General features: G+C 41.5%; 1 non-coding gene across 1 annotated transcript; it reads left to right on the top strand.

Annotated features, from left to right (window-relative positions):
• The first annotated feature begins 11,631 nt into the window (after nt 1-11,631).
• Nucleotides 11,632-11,738, top strand: LOC116580415. Its single transcript, XR_004281650.1, has one exon. It is a non-coding gene; the product is annotated as a U6 spliceosomal RNA (small nuclear RNA).
• The last annotated feature ends 919 nt before the right edge of the window (nt 11,739-12,657 follow it).

Here is a 12,657-nt window from a genome sequence, read left to right on the forward strand (position 1 = left end):
AAAAGTATGGGCTGATGCCTTTCCCCTGCATTCCACAAATAGTTGGTGAGTGTAACAGCTTCAAAGTTATTACTCTACCCCCTTCTCCAAACTAGCCCAGGCTTCCTCTTCACAAAGATCTCTGTGATTTCGCCAGACAGACCTCTCGACATTAACCTACCCTAGTTGGAAGCACGTTCCAGCAGCTTGACTCTCAGCCCTGTGCAGCCTGGGCGATCTCCAGTCTCTCCAACATCCCACATGAGCCGCAGTGGTATTAACTGGATTCAGTGAAATACGCCAGGTAGTGCTTCTTTGGAAGAAGAGAGGCTCGAATCACACACATGATGCGTGTGTGTGACTGTTTTGAGAAGTCAAAAACAATGGAGGTGGAATTTTGCATGCATGCTTCTATCATTTTTATGAGTTATCTAAATCCTGAACTATTCGGTGTTTTATGAGTACACCCTCAACGTCGAGGAAATATTTCATTCACTGCAGTGGCACAGACATGTACTGAGGTCCTTCTCTGTGCCAGGCCCTGGCTACCCTCTGAGGACACAAAGGTGAGTGAGACACACAGAGCCAGCCTCAGGTTTTGGGACACAGGGTCTGTAGGAGAAGAAAACCAAGTATTACACCACACAATGGGTGTTAGAGTTGAGGCATAAAACCAGCTCCAGGGAAGCCTGAGGACAGGGCTGTTGGAGCACATCCATACAGGTTGTGCACTGCGTAACTCTGAGCGCCATTCACTTAGACCAGGGTTTGGTAAACTTTTGCGGAAAGGGCCAAAGAGTAAATATTTTATCCTTTGAGGACCACACAGTCTCTGTTGCAATTCCTCAACTCTGCTATTGTAGCGCTAGGTAGCAGCAGACAACATGTCAACAAGTAAGTACGGCTTACTCATTTAGGAGCACTGAAATTGAGTCATGAACTATTCTACTTTTCACTTATTTTCAACCATCCCAAAGCATAAAACCCTTCTTAGTTCATGCACTCTACCAAAACAGGTGGTAGCCTGGGCTTGGCCCAGGTGCTATGCTTTGCTGACCCCTGCCATAGATCACAAGGAATGTAGCATCCTTTTGAGTTGTGCAGTAGCCTGAGGGCCCTGTCCGGCTTCACTCAGAAGATTCTAGTTGAACTAAGTTATAAAGGATAAGCAAGTGCTGTCAAGGTGGACACTTCAGGGAAGGGATGCCCAGCAGAGGGAACAGAATGGGCAAAGGCATTGTACAGCGGCACTGGAGAAAACAGAGAGAGAGGGCAATGGGACACAGAAAGATGGTTGGGAGAGAGACAGTGGAGTGCCTTGCACACCACACTTAACAGTGTGGGCTCTGTTCCGTGGGCAACCGGCAATCATTCACCATTTTAGGCAGAAAGCAATAGGGTCTGTGATTGCATTTTAGGACGTGGAATGCAAGATGGAGAGGCCAGTTAGGAGGCATGCAAACCAGTCAGGGAAGAGAAGGCAAGTGCCTAAACAGGCAGGGGGCAGGGAGTTAGGAGAAAACATTCGAATGTCAACCAGACACATGAAAAGATGCTCAGCATCAAAACCAGTGAGATACCATTTAGCTATTAGAGGAAAAGAAAGTGTTGACGGGGCACCCGGCTGGTTCCGGTGGTGGAGAATGGACTCTTGATCTCAAGGTTTTGAGTCCCAGCCCCATACTGGGGGTAGAGATTACATAAAGCTAAAATCTTAAAAAATAATAGTAAGTGTTGACCAGAATATGGAGACATCAGAACCCTCCCTCACTGCTGGTGGGGAGGCAAAATTATGCGGCCGCTTTGGAAAACAGTCTGGCAGCACCAAAAAAGCAAGTGAGCTATGACCCAGCAATTCCACTCCTACATATATAGCAGGGGGAAAAATAAACGTATGTGCATCCAAAAACTTGTACACGAATGTGCACAGAAGCATTATTCATCCTGGCCACAGGGTAGAAATAACCGAGACATCTATCAACGGACATGGATAAATAAAATGTACTATATCCGTACAGTGAAGTATTATCCATCAACGAAAAGAAACAAAGAAGTATGAGCTGAGAAGTCCAGAAGAGGCTAATATATAAGACAGAAAGATTAGTGGTGGCCTAGGGTTAGGGATGAGCAGGGGGACTGAGGCATGATTTCTGAAGGGCACAGGGTTTCTTTTTGGGGGTAAGATATTCTAAAACGGATTGTGATGGTAGTTGTATAACTATGAATAGACAAAAACCACTGAATTGTACGCTTTAAGTGGGTGACGTGTATAGCATGTGAATTGTATCTCAAATAAAGCTATAAAAAATCATTACCTTAATGTAACTCAGAAAAGATAATTTTCTCTCTGCATCTTGAAGTAAATTATCTATCAAATGCAATTTAAACCCCTCATCATTCATTTTAAAATACAGTCAGTTTTTTGGCTTTTATTTAATTTTTTTTTTTTTTGTAATTTAGGTTTTTGGCTCTGTTCCATTCAATGGCTGTGTTTTCATCCTAGGAATGATATGTTAATAACCACTTTTTAGAACTAGAACACTATAATCTATAGGGAATTATATGTGAAGTGGAACAGACTCAGAATTACCCTCGGACATCTGCCTTTCCCTGAGTCCTCACAGCCAGTCATTCAAGATCTCTTCAGTTTGTTTATTTATGTAACGGTCTTACTGAGATATTATTCATATACCGTACAACTCACCTATATCAAGTGTACGATCCAGTGGTTTTCAGGATATTCACAGAATTGTCCAAAGAACACCAATCTATTTTTTTAATTTTTAAAATTTTAATTAAGTAATTGAGGGAGAGAGAGAGCAGGAGGGGCAGAGAGAGAGAGAGAGAGAGTTGTAAGCAGACTCACCGCTCAGTGCAGAGCTCAACACAGGGCTCAATCTCACGACCCTGAGAACATGACCTGAGCTGAAATCAAGAGTCAGACGCCTAACTGATTGAGCCACCCATATACCCCCACAATCTGCTTTTTAAAACATTTTTATTATCACCAAAAGAAACTCCACACCCAGTAACAGTCCCCTCTTATTCCCCCATCCTTCTAACAGGCAACCATTAATCTACCTTCCGTCTCTCTAGATCCACCTGTGCTGGACATGTTACACGAACAGAATCACACTGTATATGTTCTTTTGTGTTTGGCTTCATTCACCTAGCATGTGTTTTGGTTCATGAACATTGTCGCATGGATCAGCACTTCATTCCTTTTCATCGATGAGCAATATTCCACAGTGTGAGCTAAACCACATTTTGTTTATCCATTCACTTGTTGATGGATATTTGGTTGTTTCTGCTTTTTGGCTAAAATGAATAACGTTGCTATGAATATGTACAGGTTGTTGTACGGGTGTACCTTTCCTTTCTCTTTGGTACATAATTAGGATTAGAATTGTCATGTCAGGGGCACCTGGGTGGCTCAGTGGGTTAAAGCCTCTGCCTTCGGCTCGGGACATGATCCCAGGGTCCTGGGATCGAGCCCCACATCGGGCTCTCTGCTCGGCGGGGAGCCTGATCCCCCCTCTCTCTGCCTGTCTCTCTGCCTACTTGTGGTCTCTCTGTCTGTCAAATGAATAAATAAAATTATTTAAAAAAAAAGAATTGTCAGGTCAAACCTCATCATTTTATAGGAACATAGCAATGGTATTAGTTTCAACATTTGGTAGACATGGATCTCATCATGTTTTAACTCCAGGTGTCATATGGTGAATTTCCTTCCATCCAGGGAATTCAACCACCCAACCATATCCTTAGATATTAGTATGCACAGTAACTAATACACTGGGTGCAGCTATCAGTTCAAAGAGAGATAAACACATAACAGCCTCCACACGTCTTAAAGGAGAACCCTACCATGCACTCACACCCCCCAGACATTTCAATTACATTACATGATAATTACAGTATGATATTTACCACCCCACAGGAGATGAGAGAGGGTACAGATAATAATATCCCTTTTGCTCTTTTGCCATATCCTCACATTCCTTTTTCTTTACCTTTTTTCCTCACAAAAGAAGCAAGTAGGGTTAATGTTACAGTCATGTCAGCAATCCTGGCTCTCATGTGTAGGGGTTCAGTGCAGTTCTGCCCAAAATAGGAGTAAGAATTCTCATCCAACATCCTCATGATTCTTTTCTTGTGTGTGTGGTTAAAAAATATATAACATAAGAGATATTGGGCGCCTGAGTGGCTCAGTCAGTTTAGTGCCCAGCTCTTGGTTTCAGCTCAGGTCGTGATCAGGATTGTGAAATTGAGCCCCCCGTTGGGCTCCAAGCTCAGCGCAGAGTCTGCTTGAGATTCTCTCTCTCTCTCTCCTTCTCTTCCCCTCCCCATACTCTCTTCACTCCAATAAATAAAATATCTAACATAAAAGATGCTATTTTAAATTAAAATTAATTTTTAAGTGGCATTAATTCCATTCGTGATATTGTGCAACCATCAGCATTATCCATTTCTAAAATTTTCTGCATTATTCCAAACAAACTCTGTAAACTGTGAGGAAAAAACCCGATTCTCCTCATTCTCTGCCTCTGGTAACTTCTAATGTACTTTCTGACTCTATGAGTCTGCCCATTCTAGATATTTCTTGTAAGTGGAATCATATATTTGTCCTTTTGCATTGGACTTATTTCACTGGATGTAATGTTTTCAAGGTTCATCCATGTTGTAAATGAATCAGACTCTTGGACACATTCCGTCCGTGTTGTGGCTAAACCATATCCTGCTGTATGGCTATGCCACTTTTATGTCTTCACTTCTCTGTTGATTAACATCTTGTGACTATTGTAATGAACATTGATGTACAACTAACTTTATGAGTCCCTCTTTTCTTTCTTTCTTTCTTTTTTTCTTTTTTCCTGCCTTTCTTTCTTTTTTTGAGTACATACCTAAGAGTGGAATTGCTGGTCATATGGTAATTCAGTTTAATATTTTAAGGCTATACTAAACTGTTTTTCACATTGGTTGCACCATTTTACATTCTGGCCAGCAAAAGGCTCCACATTTCTCCAAATTCTCACCAACACTTATGTTCATTTTTTTTTTTTAATTATAGCTATTCTAGTCGTGTGAAGTGGTATCTCATACTGGTTTTGATTTGCATTTCCTTAATGACTTGTGGTATTGAGCATCTTTTCATGTGTTTATTGGCCATGTGTATGTCTTTCTTCAGAGAAATACCTATTTAAGTCCTTTGCTCACTTTTTAATAGGGTTGTTTGTCTCTTTGTTGTTGAATTTCTGGAATTCTTTTTTAAAACCTATTCTGGATGTTAAACCCTTATCAGATATATTAATTATAAATATTTGCTTCCATTTTATAGGTTGAATTTTCCTTTTCTTGATAATGTTCTTTGATGAAAAAAGGTTTGTAGTTTTAATGAAGTTCAATTTATTTGTGTTTTATTGGTGATTTTAGTGTCATATTTAAGAATTACTATCACCTTATGACTCCTATGTAAGAGAGACAAAACATATAAATATTCCTCCATACATCTTAAAGGAGAACCCTTTAAGGAAATGGCAGATCAACTACTACCTCATGATGAAAATGGCAGGTCAACTACTATCCCACGAAGAAAATATTTGGAAAGCATATATTTATACTGAATATGGGCTAAAAACACAAGACTTATCTTTTCTTGGACAATACTGTTATTTAATGAAGTATGTTTATATTGTTTTGAAAACCTCTCTTAAGTCCATTTTCATCTGTTTGAGTCTCCATCAGTGGAGACAATTTGAGAGGTATCTGCCACACCCAAAACCATCCATTTTTCTCCTTCTAGAAAAACTAACCCCCGTCCCCCCAGTGTCCTCTCTCACATAGGTAGTGTCCTGGAAGCCATGTCTGAACCTGGTCAGGACTCAAGCTGGGCAATCATTTTCTCTCTTGAGAATCTGCATTTGACACTGAGAGATGTGTTAGTTACCATAAGGGATTGTGAGACAGCCACATCCTGATATTTCTGCTTCACTTCTTGCCTTGCAGGATCCATGTGAGACCCCTGTTTATTTATAATAAATATTTCTTCTCTGCAAATTTATGTGAATCAGTTTTGTACTAGGATGCTATTTTGAAACAATGTTTATGCTCCCATATTGGTGGGCTGGTTCTTCTCCCTGCAGAAACCATGACTGCAGTTGGAGTTAAGCTATGTTATGTTCCTTAAGTGAGGAGGTAGGGGTTTTAGGCTCATCCCCTTGGGGATAAGGGGTTCTTAGAACACAGGATCATGAGCCACTTCTCTGAACACAGTCTAGGGATGAATGCCAGCCCTGAGGAGAACCCTATCCCCTAGTTCAACACCATTTTCAACAGGACGTAGGGGAGATGTGAGGGTGTGGTGCTGAAGGTGACTGCAACAACTCGTCTATGGCAGAATACTTTGACTCTCCAAGTTGTGGCATTCAGGAACCCATGCCCTATTGAGGGATGCAGAGAGCCTGAGAGGACCTGTAGACCACCAGAGGCTCATGTCTGATGAAGTGGCTGCCAAGGTCAAAGCCTAGGACATAAGTAGTAGAGGCCAGGTGGATAGTCATACTTCAAGGGGCATCAGTCCCTGAGGGCAGGGAGAGGAGATGCTCAACCTTAGAGACCAGTGAACACTCACAGGACACAGGCTTGGTAAGAGGGACCCTTGTGCCATCTCCAGGGCTCAATGATCCTCCAAACCAAGGCACATCTTAGGGAGAAGGGACATGTGCCTCAAAATAGCTGTGAAATTACTGCTCTCAACTCCTACTTACTAGACTAGCCTGGACACAGCTCTTCTTCCTAACTCTCACTTTGTAGAGTGTATACTCAACAGACACTGAAAACCCAAAGAGGTCATGTTTTCTTTCCATGTCTGAGAGTTCTATGAAGTTTAACATACTATACTAAAATCAATATTATAACATAATATTAATTAACATAATATACATATATACATATAATATAATTATATTGTTATTAATTAAATAAATAATATAACATGATTGACATATATATAATATAATTAACATAATATAAATCAATATCATATAACATACAAAACAACATACTATACTAAAATCTCCAAAACCCCAAATCTGCAGACATTGTTAACAGGAGCCAGAAGAAGAACCAAAGGATACTGATTGCCGTCTTGCTTCCCCTTCCCTTTTGCCACTCCCCTCCATCTTTCCTTTCTTTCTTTCCTTCATCCATATGTATCAAAGGCCCTATCCTGGGTCAGGCTCTTTGTCGGCCCGAGGGAATCCCCATTCCTCCCACAGGGTGCTCAGAGGCCTGAGGGAAAACAGAGATTAAGCAGTTTCCAAGCCATGAATTAATGTCAACAACAGGAGCCATGGGAACAGAAAGGAAAGCCTCTCAACTCTTGCTTGGGCAGGTGTTGAGAGAAGGTGTATGAGTCTCAGAGAAGCAGTGTGTGCACCTTTGTCATGGGTGTTGGTGTCTGTGGTAGACACGTTTAATTATCTACCCAGAAACTATTCTCATTCTTCTTCCTCACTGAACCCCGATTCTATTTGGGGTTGCATGTGTGCCCATCATCAGCACTGATACATGATTGCTTCTGTTTCCATTGTCAGACACTCTATTTTCAGCTCCCCCTTGTAGCTATGGCTGGTGGCCCAGACCTGGACAAAGAGAAACACTGCTAGGGAGCTTCTGCCATGCTTTGCTTCCCTAATAAACTGGATAGCTCTGGCTGGTGCCGGCCCCTCCCCACTCTTCCTATCCTGAGTACATATGGGACTCCTGGAGCTGCGGACCATCTTGCAATCATGATGATGAAAACTCAAAATGTTAAGATAGCAGAGAGCCAAAGATGAAAGAGTCTGGCTTCTCAAAGACCTTGCTCAGCTGTTACACCAGTACTTGACGATCTATCCCCAGATTTCTTAAATGGAAAAATAAAACCTCTGCTAATGGAGTGTTTTTAAAAGCATTACTGAAACATTCCTAACTGACACAGGGTCTCAGAAGAAAAACTTGCTCACTCAACATTTGGGGCCCACCTGCCTTAGAGCTGGTTTTCTTCCCATTCACCCTGAAGCAAAATCTGACAGTCTGCTGCACCATGTATGCCCAACTTTTAAGGACTTGAATTGTGCCTCCCTTGTCCCCTCAATTCATATGCTGAAGCCCTAACCTCTAATGTGACTATATTTGGAGATACGGTCTTTAAGGAGGTAATTGAGTTCATAGGAATGGGGACCTAACCCAATAGGACTGGTATCCTCATAGGAGGAAGAGACATCAAGAGTGCATGTACATGGAGAAAAGGCCATGTGAAGACACAGTGAGAAGGTGGTCACTTGCAAGCTAGCAAGAGAGGGCTCTAGAGAAACCAATCATTCTGACACCTTGATCTCTCACTTCCAGCCTCCAGAACTGAGAAAATATATTTGTTGTTTAAGCCACCCAGTCTATGGCATTTTGTTATGGCAGCCCTAAGAAACAAATACACCCAACTACTTCCTAAACAGGTCCTTTCTGGAGAGGATATAGTGAAATAGTCCGTCACTCACAGCATCAGCAGGACCCACCACTGCTGTCCTGTCTTTCTTAAATATGAAGGGAAACCTTGGTTCCCTCAGCTTCTGAGGCAAGCAGCAGCATGAGAGGGAAAAGTCAAGAGTTAGAAACCCAAACAAGGGGCGCCTGGCTGGCTCAGTGGGTTAAGCCTCTGCCTTCTGCTCAGGTCATGATCTCAGGGTCCTGGGATGGAGCCCTGCATTGGGCTCTCTGCTCAGCGGGGAGCCTGCTTCCTCCTCTCTCTCTGCCTACCTCTCTGCCTACTTGTGATCTCTCGCCCTCTCTGTCAAATAAATAAATAAATAAAATCTCAAAAAAACCCCAAACAAACAAACAAAAAAAGACAATTCAAAGATTAGAAAGAAGTCTTTTTTTTAAAAACCGTCTAATGAACACATTCAGAGAGATTCAAAACAATAGCCCATCAATAAAACAAGGAAAGGAGGTTGAAAAGAAAGAGCAGTTAGAGAATAAGGATGCTTTTAAAGATAAAAAAAATCACTGCCAAAATGAAATGAATTATTAAAGGATGGAAAATCAACTTTGGTAAGGAGTCAAACTATGAGAGCAAAGAAAGAGAACTAAAGAGAGAGAAGAAAGCAAGAAAACAAAAAAGGGGGGAGGGGAAGAGATAAGAAAGGAAGAGAATTTCTAAGAGTTGACTAAGGACCCAAATTTTGATTGAAAGCTCCCACAGGGGCGCTCAGTGGGTTAAAGCCTCAGTGGGTTAAAGCCTCTGCCTCAGTGGGTTAAAGCCTCTGCCTTTGGCTCAGGTCATGATCCCAGGGTCCTGGGATCGAGCCCCGCATCGGGCTCTCTGCTCGGCAGGGAGCCTGCTTCCCCCTCTCTCTCTCTGCCTCTCTGCCTACTTGTGATCTTTGTCTGTCAAATAAATAAATAAAATCTTAAAAAAAAAAAAAAGAAAGAAAGCTCCCACAGTGAATGAAAAAGATATCTTAGTGAAATGTTAAAATATCAAGGGACTAGAAAGCCCCCAAAAGTTTCCAAAGAGACAAAATTAGCCAACTAGAATGGAATTGGGATCTGTTTGGTTTTAGACTGCTACTTAACAGTGACTCCGGACCTAATAGATATTAAGTTAGAAGAAAAAAAATCATCTTGAACCTGGAATTCTTTTTTTTTTTTTTAAGTTTTATTTATTTAAGAAATCTTTATGCCCAACATGGGGCTCGAACTCACAACCCTGAGACCAAGGGTTGCATGCTCTCCCAACTGAGCCATCCAGGTGCCCCTTGAACCTGGAATTCTTTATCTGGTCAAACGTCTACCAAGTAAGAGAGCAAAGCAAAAAACTTTTTCCAAACAGGCAAGTTCTCAGGAAATTTAACTCCCACGTGCTGCCTCTCATAGGAAGCTATTTGAGGATGTGTAAGTATTTGAGGATGTGTAAATAAGTAAATAGGGAAACACGGGATCCCAGAAACGGTGCATCTTAACTCAGGAGAGCAGGGAACGCAAGACACAACATTGCTGAAAAGGAAACTAGTTCAGCTCAGAGCAGAAGGATGGAGGAGTTCAGGACAGAGGCATCTGGGAAAATGGAGGGCTTTAGGTGAGGTGTTTTTTAAAAAATGTAAGAACATGTTAAAGACATACCACGCAAGGGATACAAACAAATAAACAAACAAAAAAGCCCTAAGTCGGTCAGAAAGTCTGAGAGGGGGAGGAGAGAAATGGTTATATAGGAGAATTATGGTCCAAATGGGAAGCAAACCAAAATGAATTTAAGGTGACTGTATTTCATTCCATGGCAAACCCCAATGCTTTTTTTTTATTATAGAACCCTATTGTATATTTAATTTTATGCTAGTTCTCATAATTCCTCCATATTTCCCATATCTCATACATATGCTGATGGATATAAACTGGTTTTAAAAATAAATATGAATGGTGCCTGGGTGTTTCAGTCAGTTGAGTAGCCAAGTCTTGATTTAGGCTCAGATCATGATCCAAGGGTCCTGGGATCGAGTCCTGCATCAGGCTCCTTGCTCAGCGGGGAGTCTGCTTCTCTTTCTCCCTCTGCTGCTCCCCCTGCTTGTGCTCTCTTTGTGTCAAATAAATAAATATAGTTTTTAAAAATAAATAAAAATAAAAATGAGTATGAAAATTCATTGTGTCTGGGCACTTTTGAGACCCTTCTCGTATCACAAAGAATATTTGTGTTTTTTGATCTGAGTGCTGGTTACACAGTATTTGGCTTATGAAAACTCATCAAGCTGTACTCACAATATGTGTGCTTATCTCACGTTGGGTTGTTTTCGTTCTTTTTGTTCAAGTGTACCCAACGAAAGATGACGTGTGGAAGGTAAGGCAAAGAGAATGGACGCACGGAGAAGACCAGTGAAGGGGAGGTAGTGTGAGCAAAAGCCTCATGCTTCACAGCATGACTCTGTAGGTGTCCTCTAAGGTGGCATTAACTAGCTGAAGAACTGAAGTTACTAGTGGTTCAATGAAATTTTTAAAGTGCAGGTATTGAAGTAATCTCTACACCCAATATGGGGCTCAAACTCGTGACCTTGAGATCAAGAGTTGCCTGCTATGCAGACTGAAGGAGCCCATGCAGGACTGGGAAAGGAGACGGCTGTCATCGGTGTTCTGAACCATTCAATTCACTGCCACATGCAAAATGCTACTGTAATAATAAAAATATTATTGTAATAAAATAATATTGTAATAATAATGTGAAAACTTTAAAACTATGCAATAAATCAGCACTAAATTGTATGATGTAATCCATAAGGACTGAAGTGGAGCTGAGAAGAAAATTTTGACGTTTTATGACTAGAGCAACTCTTTGCCCTTCTAATGCCACCAAGACCCACTGAAGTGTTAAAGGACCCTTTGATTTTTAAGATTTTGGGCTCTACGTCTCTAAGAAGCATCAACAGCTTTTAATGATACTAGGAGAGTCTCAAAGGTGCTCCAAACGAAACTAATGTTTATTACTTCATGTTCTTTTTATTTTTTTAGTAATCTCTACACCCATCATGGAGCCCAAACTCACAACTCTGAGATGAAGAGACGCATGTTCTTCCAAATGATCAAGCCAGGTACCCCATATTACTTTGTGTTTTTAAAAGCAATTGAGTGCTTGCTTCGGCAGCACATATACTAAAATTGGAATGATACAGAGAAGATTAGCATGGCCCCTGCACAAGGATGACATGCAAATTCATGAAGCGTTCCATATTAAAAAAAAAAAAAAGCAGTTTATATCCATCAGCATTTGTAGGAACTATGGTGAGGGGCATATGGGGCACTATGGGAATTTGCATAAAACTCAGTAAACAATAGGATGTTGTAATCTCAAAATTATTGGAGTTTGTCATGGAATTGAACATAGTTACTTTAAATTCAGATCTGTTTCATAACCTGGACAAAACTCACAGCTCGGAGATGATGTCAATTTACAAATGTTCCTACATTTCAGTCTACAAAATCTCCACTGTGCCGAACATTAGAGGCTCATCCCAAACTCTCAGATGCTTTTGGAGAGTAGACTGATTTATGAATTCACATGGCATTTTCTACGACCATCCTCCCAGAAAATAAAAGCATTTTGCTTTCAATTTCAGAAGCTCTTGGGTCACCCTTGAGGGCCCTCCGTGAAAGGATCCATGAACTCTTCCCCTAGGTTTTGAAGTACTGCGGACCACCACGTTCCTAGTGCTTCCACAGGTCCCAGGGCAACTTGGGAAGCTGGTAGTAAGGAGACTCCTCTTGCAACAAGCCCTGGTCACTGAGATGTTCCAAGTAGAAGCCAGTGGAACTAGCTGAGCACCTCCTGTAAACAGGTGAAGAAACCGAGGGCCAGAGAGGGGAAATATCTTACTTCCTCATCCACTCACAGTCACAACAGCGATAATCTCAAAGGAGGGCCTACAGACTGGGAATCACTTTACAGATGCACCTTGATCATCTTTCCAATAATAACTGGTCCTGCTCTGGCATGATCATCCCTAGTCTCCAGAGTCAGAGAGGGTCGGTGACTTTACACAGCAGGAAGTAGTGCAGCTTGGGGAGGAACCCATTCTGGGTAACTTCAATGCAGGCAACGAAACGTTGAGGGGACTATAAAGATGGCAGAGATACTGTTTTACTCTCATAAAGCTG

Source organism: Mustela erminea, chromosome 19 (assembly GCF_009829155.1).
Source record: "Mustela erminea isolate mMusErm1 chromosome 19, mMusErm1.Pri, whole genome shotgun sequence".
NCBI lineage: Eukaryota > Metazoa > Chordata > Mammalia > Carnivora > Mustelidae > Mustela > Mustela erminea.